The sequence below is a fragment of the Mus caroli genome, chromosome 1 (genome assembly GCF_900094665.2).
Source record: "Mus caroli chromosome 1, CAROLI_EIJ_v1.1, whole genome shotgun sequence".
In the NCBI taxonomy this organism is placed as follows: Eukaryota; Metazoa; Chordata; class Mammalia; order Rodentia; family Muridae; genus Mus; species Mus caroli.
Genome location: NC_034570.1, coordinates 145,606,081 through 145,619,646, shown reverse-complemented (window position 1 = coordinate 145,619,646; position 13,566 = coordinate 145,606,081).

Below are 13,566 nucleotides of genomic sequence, written 5' to 3'. Positions count from 1 at the left end.
GCTATGGGGGACTTTTGGGATAGCATTGGAAATGTAATTGAGGAAAATATGTAATAAAAATATTAAAAATTAAAAAAAAACAAAACAAGGTAGTTTCATTTTTGTTATTTTGAGAAACTTCTGTATCAATTTCTACAGTGGCTGGATTAATATATATTCCCATCAACAGTTTTATAAGGAACCCCAATCTTGCATTCTTGGTAGTATTTTTTGTTAGTTTTCTTGATAGCGACCATTCTGACTGGGATGAGAAGGAATCCCAGTGTAATTTTGATTGGCATTTCCCCAGTGACTCAGGATGTTGAACATTTGTTTATTGGCTATTTGTACTTCTTTTGGGAACTGTCTGTGGCATGAAGAGGTTTTGATGGAGTAATTAGACCCTTACCTACTCCGCTCTCTGGAAGACGGCAGTAGCACTCATGAGACTTACAGGCAAACTAATTACAGTTAACAACACGAATAAGTGCATTTTGTGTAATTTTCCAAGTTACTTTCAGAAGAATAGTCACAATCTTTTGTTTTATTCATGTATTTCATTGCCTTTGTTTTGGAGAGTGTTTCAACTTAAAGAGTAGCATTAATCAGCCACTTCTGTTAATAGAATATAATTAACATGTCTCAGAGTTATTTCATTGTATTATTACTTCCCTTCCTCAGCAGGTCCTTGGTCCCATCCCTCACTCTCTGACACTGACGGTTACATTGAAGTGCTCCATTCCTGACCCTCCAATGCACAGGTATCTATGAAAGGGCTGATTCATGTATGCCACTGGATGGAATTATGGAGAACTTCAAACATTTGTGAAAGAAAGTCTTACAACCCCCCATGTCTGTCCTGTAGCTACAATGGTGATTGACACATGGTACTTCCTCTTCTGTACTGTTCTTCTTTCCTTTCCTTATAAATGTTTCAGTATATATTTGTCAAAGTCAGTTTTCCCTTTAAAACATAACCACGTAAAACATAAGCAATAATCTTTATTATCATCTAATTTCATCCAGTGTCTTCCCCTTACTTTTGTGTTATGAATGGTCTTGTTTTCATTTATTTTTAATCAGAACCCAAACTAAATGTATTCATTGCAAGAAGCTAATGAGATACCAGTTCTTCTTGTTCCAGAGGCTCCGTTTTCAATGGCGTTTGGTGGCACTCTTCCCTGTTCACTGTTTAATAAGGTCCCTTATCTCCTCTGTGAATTTGATATTAGACCCAGAGGTTGGATCAGGGATATGACTCTAGGGAGGCCAGTCTATTCTGCTTCACAGGTGGAACTGTGCCCTCCCGTCAGGGGATATAGATGTCTAGTGGTCTTTTGGGGCGCTTGTTCACCCTTCACAATCATTCCTAACTCACTGGAAGATGCAAAATGAAGATGTCCTATTTCTGTGACTTCTATCCTTGGGAACTGATGTCCCACTAAAAGAAAAACTGACTCCCACCAGCTTTCCCTCATCAGTTTGCATCAGAAAAGTCGTTGAAAACCCTGAATGTTACCCTTAATTGCCATTTTTTTTCTTAAAAAGAATGTGTTGGTTTTCAAGAGGCATCTGTAAATGCTTTCTACCCATAATGAGTTCACAGAGAATGTGTCTCAGTTGATCAGATATTCTCATCTTTGGCTATTAGTAGGAAGTTTTTTGAGTTGGCTTGTGAATCCAATCCACTCAACATGGCTATCGAAGCCTTGAATACTAAGACCTTTCTAGACATTGTCAAATTTGTTTTCATAGGCCGGTGTTCTGCCTTCCCACAAGCTTTACCAATAAGATATGTTAAACTGGTACAAAACAAAACAAAACAAAACACCCCAAAACAACCTTAACTGCTCCTGTGAGGCTAAGCATGCCCTCACATGTCAAGGACTTTCCTGTGCCTTCCCAACAAAGCTCAGTTCACATCTTTGTACATACATGTAAATACATGTACATACTTGTAAAACAATTAAAGAAAATGTTACTGGCCTCTTTGCTTTCTATTTTTAGGTGCCTTTTCTATCTATATTAAGTATAAACATCATAAACTGTTAATAGTTTGTCCATCTATGTTGTCTTTTTTTTCTTTTGCAGAAAGCTTATGCAATAATATTTATTAATTGAAAGAACGGCTTTAGAGCTTTAAGTCACAGGAAGATTTCCCATAGTTCAAGAAATAGAAGAATTTCTCCATGCTCTCTTTAAATATTAAAGATATTGACATCTCTGATCAAGGGGCAGTGGGTAAAGCTCTGGATGTGCAAACCCGGCCACTGAGTTCAGTTCCTGGAACCCATGTAGAAGGGAAAGAGGAGGATTTACATCAGAAAGTTGTCCTCTGCTCTTCACATGCATGCTATGATATGCATGATATGCATGGCCCCCTCCTCTGACATTGCGCATGCTCACACACACACACACACACACACACACACACACACACCTAAGAAATAAGAAAAATTAAGAGCTGTGATGCATTTGGGATTTCTTCTGGAGTATACTTATATTATTTACTAAAATGTCCACACGTTACACAGATTTGAGATACTATCTTTTAATGAAACCTGTGACCAGATTTACTGGATCATTTTCCAGATTTTATTTTCTGTTAATGTGACAAAAGCTAAATCTTAGTTATTGAGACTTATTGGGTTGGATTCTGACAGACCATTTTCTTTACCTTGGCTTTTACTTTATTATTATTTTTTAAAGATTTTGCTTATGTTGGTTTATTTTCCAACTATACATTATAATCAAGTCAAGATAAAATAATCGCATGATTTTTTTAATTGAGGTTGGCTAATACTATTAAAAATGTCTTATTAAAAACTGACCTTCTTTTCATCATGGCCACAGTGATTCTAAACTACAGAGGGTGGCTGTATTTCATTAGTCACTTGGTTGTGTGTATCTGGTGTGTTTGTGTGTATCTGGTGTGTTTGTGTGTATGTGAGTGTGTGTGGTATAGTGTGTATGTGTATCTAGTGTGTGTGTGTGTGTATGTGGGTGGGTGGTATAATGTGTGTGTGTGCATCTCTCTCTCTCTCTCTCTCTCTCTCTCTCTCTCTCNTCACACACACACACACACACACACACACACACACACACACACACGTGCAGGTTGAAGTCCCAGACTGATGTTGGATGTCTTCTCACTCTTTCCACCTTATTTCTCCTGAGACAGGGTGTATCACTGAACTAGTAAGTTACTGACTTTTTGACGAGAGTGTCTTTCCAGCCAGTACGAGGCTCGTCCTGTCTCTCTCTCTCTCCAGCTTAAGTATAGGCATGTGCTGTCAAACCCAACTTATTACATGAGTGCTACGATTCCAGACTCAGGTCCTCATGTTTTTACAGCAACCACTTTACCCAATGAGCCATCTCCACAGCCCAATACATATGAAAAAATAAAAGCCCTAACAATTAAACATGTGGTTTGTTGACAGATAAAATAAATTTATTCCAATCTCTCTTCCCAAAACCTCAAACCAAAACAGAACAGAGCATCTCTAGGATGTAGAGTCAATCAGCATTTCATTTACTCAAATCTACTTTGCATTTGAAATTATTTTATAGTTTTCCATGCTTAGCCCAGGCATTAGTTATTAATGCAGTATATGTTTTCTCTACTGTTGGGTTTATTGGGTTTCTTTACATGTGATAGCTTCAATACCTTCTACTTCATTGTACTTCATTATTTGTAGCTGGGAGAATTTCTATGAAAAAATTTCCATTCCCCCCCTTCCACTTTTGAGATCACATAAAATACAAATAGATTTCTCTTCTTATTTTAATTCTTGTTCCTGTTTTGATTGTGTAATGCAGTGATGTTGGGGCCAACACAATGTTGAGTGCCAAGTGAGAGAGTGTTTATTTATCCCACCCCTGAATTTTACAGAGAAGACTTTGGCATTCCTTCATTTTGTAAGATTCTGGATTTGGGACTTTGGTTTGTGGGTTCATGATTTAGACCTTTGGCTCAACCCTGAAATTAATCCTGATCTATTTTGAAGTCACACATATAATATGTATATAATATAATTTATGTATATTATATAATATATAACTATATAAAGGATATATATGAAATATATTATACTAGATATATTATCTTTTGTTTACTTATACAGTCATGTATCCCTTGTCAGCAGAGTTAGGCCTGCTTCCTTTCTAATAACAGTAATTTAAATTTACATGCATGTGTATTTTACTTGCACACATGCTTGGACCACTTGCATGTGTGGTGTTGTGGAGTCCAGAAGAGTGTGTTGAGTCCCCTGGAGCTGGAGTTACAGATAGTTGTGATCTGCCATATGGGTGCTGAGAGTCAACACTCAAGTCCTCCAGAAGAGCATCCAGTGCTCTTAACCACTGAGTTCTCTTTCCTGCTCCTTGATGAAATATCTATTTATTATCAATTTCCATAAGGCAGTGAGCTTATTTTAATATTTTTAGACCTTATCTGTGTTTTAATAGTCAGAACATGTAGCTTTTTTAATTATAATTTTTTGTTTTTATTATTATGTGTGCATGTAATGTATATGTGGAGGTGGGCTGTTACCAATGTGCAAGTACAGAAGTTGGAGGGCGACTTTCAGGAGTTAGTTCTTTCCTTCTTCCAGGCTTCAAATTTGGGTCATGGGGCATTTGTATCAAGTACTTTTATTCACTGAACTGTCTTGCCAGCACCCAAACACATAGTTTTAACAAACAGCCTTGTGTATAACTACATATTCCCACTTATAACTATAAGGATATATTTTATAACTATAAGGAATATATTTTCTTAGAGATATCTATCTATCTATCTATCTATCTATCTATCTATCTATCTATTATCTATCTATCTAATTTGTCTATCATTTATCTCTGTATTATCTCTCTATCATATCTATCATTTATCTCTCTATTATCTCTCTATCATATCTATCTATCTATCTATCTATCTATCTATCTATCTATCTATCTATCTATCAATCAATTATCTCTCTATCATATCTATCTATCTATCTATCTATCTATCTATCTATCTATCTATCATCTACCTACCTACATACCTACCTACTGTAATGCTCACAGTGAGCTCTTGGCCTCACGTGTGCTAGGTAAGCATCCTACCATCACAACATCCTCTCTCATTTGGAGGCAGCATCTCAGTGAGTCAGAAGGGTTGGCCTTGTACTCTCTCTATTGCCCTGGCAGGTGTTGTGCCTGAGATTCCACTGCTGTTTCAGCCTTCCCCAGGAGATTATGGTTATGCGCCACCAGACCTGGTACGATTTATTGAGCTGTCATTTTCTAACTGCTACCAGTTGTATATAAAGGCACAATTAATTTTGCATATTGACTTACTGTCCTACAACCTTGCTCAATTCATTTATTAGTTCTAGTAGGTTCCAGTTTCCTGAGGGTATTCTACATGAACAATCGTGTGTCTATTTCATTACAGATATTCCCTTCCATTTTAATTTATTATGAGCATAGTCCCCGTTACCTCACTAACCATAGTTACATAGTCATTTTTAAGTCCTTGCCTGAGAATCCTCACATCTGGGTCATCTCAGGGTTGGCATGTGTTGATGATTTTCCCCCTTGAGAATGGCTTTTATCTTCTCCAGTCTTCTTTTGTTGAGTAATTTTGGATTGTGTCCTGAACATTGTGAACGCGATGTTGTAAAGACTCTGCATTCTGTTATGTTTCTCCAAGGAGTGTTGACATTTTGTTGTAGCAGGCAATTAATTTGATTTAGACTCAGAATGCCAACTGCCATGCCTGTGTTGGGTCATGACTGGGATCCTGGATCTGTTCTTCGTGCCATAGCTGTAGATTTCTTCCCATCTGTTCTATACATGTACTGTTCACAGGTCAGTCAGGGATTTGGGAGAGGTTTACATATACAACTTGATGTTGTTCTTTTCTTGCTGTTTTACTGGGATTCCCCCTTTATCTTTGGTTGTCCTGGCCGCCCTAAGTGTGCCATGGCTCCTCTGTTTGGGAAGATGCTGAACTTTGCCAGTAGTGTCTAAGGCAGTCTGTATCAGTGCTGATGCAACTGTGGCTTTCCTGGGGCAAAGCAACAACAGACTGAGAACATATATTAGCCATTTACTCCAAGATTTGTTACCCAAAATATGCTTGCTTTTGCTCAGCCTTCATAGTTCTTAGTATTTGTTCATTGTATTTATTTCCCTAGAGTTCATGGCTGCTATTGGATCAGTTAAGGCCTTGCTCCTTCATGCTGATAACAGCTTCTTTAGTACTTGTCTTAGTTAGGATTTCTATCCTACAATGAAACATCATGACAAAAAAATTAAGTAGGAGAGGAAAGGGTTTTTTTCAACATATACTTCTTCATCACTGTTCATCACCAAAGGAAGTCAGGACAGAATTCAAACAGGGCAGGAACCTGGGAACAGGAGCTGATGCAGAGGCCATGGAGGGGTGCTGCTTACTGGCTTGCTCTCTATGGCTTGCTCAGTCTGCTTTCTTATAGAACCTGGGAGCACCAGCCCAGGGACAGCACCACTGATTATTAATTGAGAAATTCATTCCAGCCAGATCTCATGGAGTCATCTCATTAACTGAGGCTCCTTCCTCTCTGATGACTCTAGCTTGTGTCAAGTTGATACAAATTCAGCCTCTACAGTGCTTGAAGAAGCTTTGAAAGAGTTTTGGGAGGGAATCCGCCCTCTGCAGGAGGCCTCGGTAGGATAGTTCTTCATCCACTCATTCAGCAGTGATTTCTCGGCTCTACTTATAGCAAAGCCCACTTTTCTGGGTTGAGGCTAGGAGTGGGGTTCTTGAGGTCACAGCCAGCTAAGCTGAATGAAACTGGTCCAGGGTCAAGTGTCACACCTCCCACTGCCTTCCCTCCTTAAGCCTGCTGCCTGTGCTCAGCAAGTGTCCCAGTGTGCAGAGCAGGTGTAGAGCCGAGATAAGTGAAATCCCTTCCAATCTTCGTGTATGCGGGTGCCCTTTAGTCAGACAGTCAGGGGACTGCCTCATCTCCATCAGGGAACTGTGGCTCTAGAGACAGGGAAGGGACACTAGAGGTTGAATTTATCCTAGAAAATTTAATCACTGGATTAAACATGTATTTTCTGCATTTTGTGCTATTTTCACACTCATTTTTGACTTCGTTCAAATACCACTTCCTTCACAAATACTTTTCTGATTGCTCCTTTCTCTTGTCCTTTAAAAATCTCTCTAAGAACAAGAACTTAAGTTTCTGTGGACTGTGCTACCCTGTTTCCTCTTTTAATAGTTTTATGCATATACAGCCTGCCTTTTCTTCTAGTGGATAATAATTTTGAGTGTTAGATCCTTTTTTTTTTTTCTGAGCAATTTACCTACCCAACAGAACCTAGCACAAGACACTTTGTCAGTGTAGAGTTGGACTAAATAAATGAAACCATGGACCCAACTTGACAGCCTAGAGCTTAGGGTTTGCAGTTGAAAATAATCCTTGTTAGTATTAGTAGGTGGCCTTAAACTCTGGCTGAGAACACACACACACACACACACACACACACACACACACACACACGAGAGAGAGAGAGAGAGAGAGAGAGAGAGAGAGAGAGAGAGAGAGAGAGAGAGAGAGAGAGAATGGATTTTCACCAGTTGAGGATTCTGAGTTTGCAGTACAGGATAATAAAAGTGAATCTTTAAAAGAAATAAGTGAATAATAGACCTGTGTATCTGAAGACTTAGACTTAAGTAGAGGGGCTTAAAGGCAAGAAGAGAATTATCAAGAAAGTAAACATGGCTATTTCAAGAGCTTAGAGATTTAACTGAATTAAATCCCAGGGCACCATCTTGACACTTTAATTGAAATTGAAATTTAACATCACTCCGGTAAGGACATGGCACTGAATAAAAGCAGTCTTTTATTTTCAGCTTATGTATGAAAAAGTCAACCTGAGTTCTTCCCCTAGAAGGTTCCACGAACCCAGGAAATTTCTTAGTAGGGAGCCTCCAGTTCAGCATCTCCAGTTGTATCACTGTTATTCAAGATGCAGGTAATTTTGTGCACCCTATGTCTGTCCATCAATTTGTTTCTTGACCCAAGGCCATCTACACTTTAAATTGTTTTGCTGGGAGTGCTAGTGGCGTTTTAAAAATTCTGCACAGTTTTTCCTCCTCTTCTGACTTGTGGATAAATTCCCCATTCCTCCTATCTCTGAAATCTCAGCACTTACTGTTCATATTGCCCAGGGACTCATTGCACCATTATGTCTTGTCTCTCATGCCCACTTTGTCAAGCTCAATCTTATTATAGATGAGAAAGCCAAGGCCAGAAGGCCAGAGTCCGCTTCTCAAGGCTGTACAGTGATTTTATAGCAAAACTTATTAGAATCTAATTCTTCAGTCAAGTGCAGTCTGCTGCTCCTACATAGCACTGCCCACGCCTTAATACATATATGATAATAGCAACAACAGCAAAGATAAAATGAGACAATGTGCTACTTCTGTATAATTCACACTTCGTTTCTCAGAATATATTTATATTCTTTCTCTGTGTGGTTATGTGTGTGCACGCGTGTGCGTGCACGTCCATTATGGCATGCATGTGAAAGCCAGAGGATGTCATCGTCGTCATCATCATCTCCAGACACAGGGCTTCTCTGTGTATACTCACTATGTAGAACAGGCTAGCCTTGAACTCAGAGGTCCATCTGTCTCTGCCTCCCAAGTGCTGGGATTAAAGATGTATGCCACCACACTTGACTCAGAGGACAACCTTGACATCAGTCCTCATCTCTCACCTTCCTCAAGGTGGGGTCTTTTGTTCATTGCTGCATATGCCAGGTTAGCTGGGCTGTGAGCTTCTGTGGATCTCCTGTCTCCGATTCCCATCTCATTGTAGGGGAACTGGGATTTCAAATGCATGCTACTATGTCCCACTTTTACATGGACTCTGGCAAGTTAAACTCAGGCCCTTGGGCCATATCCACTAAGCTATCCTCTCAGCCTTCAGATTCATTGGTAAAAACTTAAAGATGGCACTGATGGGGCTGGGGAAATAGTTCAGTCAGTAAAGTGCTTGCAGATCCCTGGGGCTCCCAGGCCAAACAGCCTAGCCTATATGGTGGGTTTCATACCAATGAGAGACTCGTGGTTGTTCCTTGGTACATAGGCATACACTGAAGCATGCACACATATGCACTCCATCCAAACATAGTACACACACACACACACACACACACACACACACACACACACACACACACACAGTGATAGTATTGACTTGGTAGAGGTTAGTGGGATGGTCTCCAAGATGGGTAGACACCATGTCAATATTTATTTCTTAGAACTGAGCACTATTTTAAAGTTAGTGCATATTTATAGAATGCAGCATGCCCTGATATATGTATACATTGCAGAATGGCTAAATCTGTGCTCTAATTTTAGATAGGAATATTTATTAGGATTTTCCATAGCCTGGATAAAATGTGCCCCACACTCCCCCTCCCTTTGTTATGATTCCAAGCTTACCACATAACCTTCCGAGGACTAATTTGGCTCTGCAGACACCCATAGCAAGGAGGTAAGCTGGCTAGAGAATTTGAGCACGTAATTACCTCAGGCCACAGAAAGGCTAAGTGCTCCATGAACACAAGGAAGCTGGTGAAGCAAACCAGAGAGCTAGCCAGTGGGCAGCGCTCCTCCATGTTTCTGCTTCCCCCCCCCCTGCCCTGACTTCCCTCATTGACAGACTGTGATCTGGACGTATAAGCTGAAATAAACCCTTTCTTCTCCTAAAGAAGAAAACTAACAAGCTGGTATCCTAGTTATTTGGGGGATATGTATGCCTTAGTCCAAGAGGGTGGTTGCTTTGGAGAGAACTGGCAGAAGGGTCATTCTAAAAGTGCACAGCTGGGGCTAGAGCCTCAGTGGCAAAGGCTCTGCTGGGCCATGCTGCCTGGTTTGCACTAAGCACAGCCTTCACAAGTGCCTCTCCACTGAAATTCTGTTTGGCACAACCCACTGGACACCAACACAAGATCATTCTTTCTCTCCCTCTCTCTGTCTTCCTGTCGCTGTTTCTGCTTAGTCTCTCTTCCTCTCTGAGCCTAAGCTGGACTCAAACTTGCTATGTAGCCCAGCCTGGCCTTGAACTGATCCTCCTGCCTCAGTTTCCCAAGTGCTGGGGATCTAAGCATGTACTGCCAGCTCTGCTCCTAGCTAAGGTACTTTCCCAGGCTGAGTTTCATACTAATAAAAATGGGTTCTAACACCAGAGTGAGAATAGGCTGAGAGATGCCTAAGCAGCTGTAAGAATTCCTGTTTTTTTTTTTTTTTATTTTAAATTTAGATTAAGGTAGATTGCAATTATAAAAAGAAAAAAATCCTGAAGCCAGTGAGCTTTCTATGGTTGGTTTTCATTGTCCGGAAATCTCATTCTCAACCACATTTAGGAAACTGTGGGCAGACCTTTCCCTGTGCATTGATTAGCTGTGCATTGATTAGCATTACAGGTCCCACTCAGAGGTTAAGCTTTAATTATGCTCAAGGCAGGCTGTTAGCATTGCTTCAGGCTTCAATGACAGGGATAACTGCGGTCTAGATCCCCAACTGCTTCCTGTTCCTCCTTGGGTGATGATCAGGCGGGGAATGTTCTTTTTATGGTTGTGATGGTTTGTATATGCTTGGCCCAAGGAGTGGTGTATGAGGAAGTATGTCACTGTGGGGTTGGGCTTTGATACCCTCCTCCTAGCTGCCTGGGAGACAATATTCTTGTGACTGCCTTTGGATCAAGGTACAGAATTCTCGGCTCCTTCTCCAGCACCATGTATGTCTGCCTGGATGCTGCAGTGCTTCCTGCCAAAATGGTAATGAAATAACCTCTGAACTGTAAGCCAGCCCCAATTAAATGTTTTCTTTTATAAGAGTTGCTTTGGTCATGGTGTCTCTTCACAGCAATAAAACCCTAAAAACAATGGTGGTGGCAAAAAGGGGAGAGACAGCCCTCATATGCGTTTCAAACCTCTGCCTGTGTTGTGTCTGCTGATCCCATTGGCCCATGGCCAATCACCCATCTTTCAGAGAATGTCTCTTTCTGCTTGTAGGAAGAGCCACTGAACAATGCAGCAAAGGGTGTCAACACTGGAGGAGGGAGGGACTGGGACCCAGCAGGATAACAGGGTAGTTTTAGGACTGAGGGTGGCTTCTTTTTTCCACCTTTTATTGAATGAAGAAGAGGTACCAGGCAAGTCAAAGCCAGTGCTTAGTACAGGACTTGAGGAACTTGTGTTGGGAAGCCCCCAGGATCTGATAGATCAACCTTCCTATTTTGATGACTGGACTACTAGTATTTTCTTCTGGGAAGAGGAACCTGGGGGTGCCTCAGGAACTGACAGTTTTGAGTGGTTTGAGACATAAGATAGGTTTACCTGTTGTAATATTTGTGTTTCCTCTTCTTCATAAGCATGCTCTGTTGAGACACACCTGAGTCACTGCTAAGTTTGGTGATACAAGAGAGATTCATTTGGCTTGGCATTGACAGTAGAGGAAATTTTTTTGTTGTTGTTTTGTTTTGTTTTGTTTGTTTCTTTTTCACCTGCTCTCTAGTCCCTCACAATCACTGACTTAGGTTCTAATAAAATGGTATCATATAATTTAAACTTGCATCCCCCTATTGTGACTATTTTATCAAAAACATTGTGGGAGGCCAAGCAGTGGTGGCGCACGCCTTTAATCCCAGCACTTGGGAGGCAGATTTCTGAGTTCGAGGCCAGCCTGGTCTATAGAGTGAGTTCCAGGACAGCCAGGGCTGTACAGAGAAACCCTGCCTTGAAGAAAAAAAACATTGTGGGGTTGTGGGGATTGAACTTGGGGCCTTGTGAATGCCAAGCAAACATTTGACCACTGTTCCTTTTCTTCTCTTCATGAAGTGACACTAAACGTGTCTACCTGGAATCTTGCCTGTGTGTATGGCTCACTTCAATAGCCTCATGCATCTATTGACTTTTTAAAGATCCTGTCTCCAAATATACTCATGGATCTAAGGCACCAAGTGTTAAATTTTTGGTATGTGAGTTCTGTGGGGGAGGGTTGGGGGAAAACATGACTCCATAACAGAAGGAGAAGGGAAATGGAGAGTCACAATTACGTTCATCATGATTAAATTCCTCTTGTTCTCTGTTTGTTCTTGCTATTATTATTACTGTTGTTGTTACATTATTGTAATAAAGATTACTGCCTACTGCTGTTTGCTGCCCAGGTCTTTGTTTCCAGCTGGTTAATTATACTGTTCTGTTCCCTGTAGACCACCTAAGCATGCCCAAGTTCAGGCCTTGTGTGAGTAGCTGGAATCAAAGTGAGAAGTTTTGTTCATTTAACTCCAACTTTTCTCCTTGTTACTCCTGGCCCATTTGTAGTCCCCACTCTGAGTTAGTTGTAAAAATTTGGGCAAGAATAGAAAAGAGTGTGTATTTGAAGAACAACTGTAATTATATCCTCATTTGTATTCTAATGTTATTTATGTGTGTGCGCGTGTGCGTGTGTGTGCGCCATGGCCATAGGTAGAAGTCAGAGGACAACTTGTGAGAGTCACTTTTCTCCTTCCATCATCTAGATCCTGAGGATGAGACTCAGGATGCCCCAGATCTCAACAAACATTCAAATGCCCCCTTAGATTTAAGCGAGTTTTTGTGCTACATAGTATTTTTAATTACTAGGCAAAAGGGTCCCTCCTACATGTGGAAAGGCATCTGAGAACCCAGAGGCCAAAAAATAATAGATATATAAACTTCTGAGGTGCCTGGTGGCTGAGGACCTTGACTGTGGCTCCCGGGCTTCTGAAAGACTGAACGAAGGCTCTCGTGTGCCACTAAGTACCGTGAGTTTCTCTCTCCCTAGTCACGATGGAACACTAGCATATTGTGCCATTACTGCATGTGACATGATTTCATTTCTTTGTTCAGTAAGTCATCAAAGTCTGAAGAAACCTTTGTCAATTAATCCCTGGGAGATTCCCCCTGTGTCAGTCCTGCTGCACTCTGGAGGCAATGAGGCATAAGTGAACTGTGTTGTAGCACTTTGTTTAACAAGCCAATTTGGGCTGGCTATGTATAGACAAGGTCATAGCTAAGGCACACGGCCATCCCAAGAGATTTATTCTCTTTATAATTGGTATAACCATTATAGGCTGCATGTTGTTCTCTTGTCCCTTAAATTCATGTCAAAATCCTAACTGTGGGAGGGGCTAGGAGTTTGTACCTCTGCAAGGTGATTTAGAACACAACTGTCAAGCCCATAGTATAGAATTTGCATCCTTGTCAGGGTAGGATGAGTTTGTATGTCTCTGTTGTCTGCCTTATAGTGAGGTAGTATCCTTAGCCCAGAAGACAGTATCCCCATACCAGCACCCCATCTCAGACTTCCCACTGTTAGAAAGAATTGCTTGTTGCCTATAATAAGCCTTTTTTTAAAAAAATTTTTAATATTTTTATTACATATTTTCCTCAATTACATTTCCAATGCTATCCAAAAGTCCCCCATAGCGCCCCCCACTTCCCTACCCACCCATTCCCATTCTTTTGGCCCTGGCATTCCCCTATATTGGGGCATATAAAGTTTGCAAG